General features: G+C 51.7%; 2 non-coding genes across 2 annotated transcripts in view; one reads left to right on the top strand and one right to left on the bottom strand.

Annotated features, from left to right (window-relative positions):
• Trnag-gcc overlaps positions 1 to 57 on the top strand; it is a 71-nt gene extending 14 nt beyond the window's left edge. The window contains exon 1 of the tRNA in view: positions 1 to 57. This exon is cut by the window's left edge and continues 14 nt beyond it. This is a non-coding gene — a tRNA (tRNA-Gly).
• Positions 58 to 401: 344 nt separating this feature from the next.
• On the bottom strand, positions 402 to 473 carry Trnaw-cca. Its single transcript has one exon. It is a non-coding gene; the product is annotated as a tRNA-Trp (tRNA).
• Positions 474 to 2,500: the final 2,027 nt, after the last annotated feature.

A 2,500-nucleotide genomic window follows, 5' to 3' on the forward strand; every position in this document is an offset into this window, starting at 1 on the left:
GTGGTAGAATGCTCGCCTGCCACGCGGGCGGCCCGGGTTCGATTCCCGGTCGATGCATTTTACGTCCAATATTGACCTTTCATTCAAAGAATCCATAAGCAACTGTAACAAACACAAACTGTAACTAATCAGATTCCCTAGTTACATCACCTCTTCACGAACCCTAAGTATATCACTACATGCAATTGGCGAACTTCTCCTTCTCTTAACATTACTACATTTTTGGTAAGCAACAACTTGCTTACGCAACATTAATATGCAATTTGAAATAAAAGTATTGTTGAATGCAATTGTCAAATTGTTTACACGTCCTAAAAGTCGAAAGATTGTTGTCCTAGAATAGCTGTCGCTCTTAAGTCGTTAAATAATACAATTGAGCACAAAATGCAGAACAAACCCTCTGATCTCGACGTGATTTGAACACGCAACCTCCTGATCTGGAGTCAGGCGCGCTACCATTGCGCCACGAAATCTTGCAACTAATGTTCTGTTTTGCATTCCAGTAATGCACAACATTGAAATGCATGTGCTACGTACGCCATCGAATTTTGTTTTTTGGGATCTGTAGTACATCATTAAAGTAAGATCCCAATGAATTGTGGTGATTAACTTGATTGACATACCGGAATCAGATAGATACACTAGCCAGATGCTTTCTGTGCTTTCCTATACTATAGAGGCCAAGAAACTTCGACAGTTTTAGAGACTATTTCCGACTAAAACATTTTCCGCTAAAGCACGGATGGTAATCAAGTTGCTTAGGTAAGGGTAAGAGGTTCCAAAAAAATACAAAACCATTTCGTGTTGGTAGGAACAGTAGTTGCCATTATTTTGCATCGATGGTTCTGTGTTAGAATGCTGGGTACGCGGTCGATGCATGATAGTGTAACAGACTAAACTGCATTAGGGTCGGGCTGGCCTTGATCCTCTTCTTTCTCCTTCCTCTTCGAAGGATCTCCTGCCCGGGCTAGCTCGTCCCTCAGTTCTTGAATCTGGCGCTGTAGGTCTTGCACCTTGTCAAGGCCTACTGCCCCGACTGCCGGCTTCTCGCGCTCTCTACGCGCATCCTCGTACCCCCTCTCATAGGCTGTTTTTACGGCATCTGCGTGAAGTCTCGCCTCCTCCAGGAATTCTTCACACGATTTAATGCCCAACACGTAAAGCCTCTCGTAGAGAGCCGGGCTCAATCCCCTGAAAAGGTGGTCTATGCGTACCTCTTCGGCCATGTCTGGCTGAACCATGCGACACATGTCCATAACATCATGGTAGTATTCCGTGATGTCTTCCTCCTTTCCTTGGACCCGCATGCGCAGCTTCCTTTCCGTCTGCCGCTTCAGGTTTACCGCCACGAACTGCTTCAGGAAAAGCGTCTTGAGCCCACGCACCTCTCTGTAGTGTGCTGGCTCGTCCTCAGTTCCGGCTACTTGGACCTCCCGGTCCTCCCAGTGCTCTGGGCGTGCGTTTCTCGCCTCAAGGCCTACAATCCATTTGTAGGCAGCACTCTCGAGCGAAACATCAATAGCCCTTGCAAGATCGTTATTCGACCAACGATTATGGCGACCAATCCTTTCGAACCGGTCTATCCACTCCATTGCGTTTTCCTTTGGCGTGCCCCGGAACTTTTCCGGCTCCTTGTAGTGGAACATTGGGCGTTCCGCCATGTCTTCCTCCTCTTCCAAAAACGGGTCCCACTCGAGTTCAGGATCTTCCAGAGACTGTCGGCTTGGCGATCCTCCTACGCTGAATCCGCCGCGTCCCTGTCTCACCGTTGCCGCTTCCTGTGGAGTACTAAACGCTCTAGGCCGTAGGCCTTCGCGCAGGCTTCTTCTTTCCAAGCCCACCCCTCGCTGCTCGTCGTTCCTCGCTTCCAACGGCTGTCCGCTGTCGCTACCCGACGATCTGTTGATGACCCCGGAGGTATCGGCTTCCACGCTAACTATGCGTTTCCTGTCGGCAGCGCCTTCCGCCCACGCCGACCCCTGCCACACCTCTCGGTTTCCAGTCACCGACCCCTGCGTTCCGAGCGAATTTGGGTCGTACGACTTCCTCCGTTGCTCGTCGATCCTTTCCTGGACACTGGAGACTGACACCTGCGGGATAAGCGACTCGCGGTCGTCGAACTCCGCCTGACGCGTGCGTGATCCCTGATCACGATCGACGACCCGCACTTCCTGCCGCTTCTCGTTACCCGCCCCGGTACGTGCGTTAACCCTTCCTTCGTTCCCTACCTCACGAGCCCCCTCGTGCTGGCTACGTGCAGCTACGGACTCGTATGCCCCTTCCGTCACCGCACCCCCTGCTTCCGGATTCCCAGAATCCTGGCAGCTCTGTGCGTCCTCGAATTCCTCGCCCCGTGGCTCGGAATCAGACTGGAATTGTGACGGATCTGGAACCTCCCGCGGTAGGGAAACTTCCCTGGACAACCACGTACCTTTCTGTCCCAAAGTGAGGTCACTCACTTCTCCAGGAGGGCCTCTCGAACGGCCCTTTGACCGAGCTG

The sequence above is a fragment of the Daphnia magna genome, unplaced genomic scaffold (assembly GCF_020631705.1).
Source record: "Daphnia magna isolate NIES unplaced genomic scaffold, ASM2063170v1.1 Dm_contigs127, whole genome shotgun sequence".
Classification (NCBI taxonomy): domain Eukaryota; kingdom Metazoa; phylum Arthropoda; class Branchiopoda; order Diplostraca; family Daphniidae; genus Daphnia; species Daphnia magna.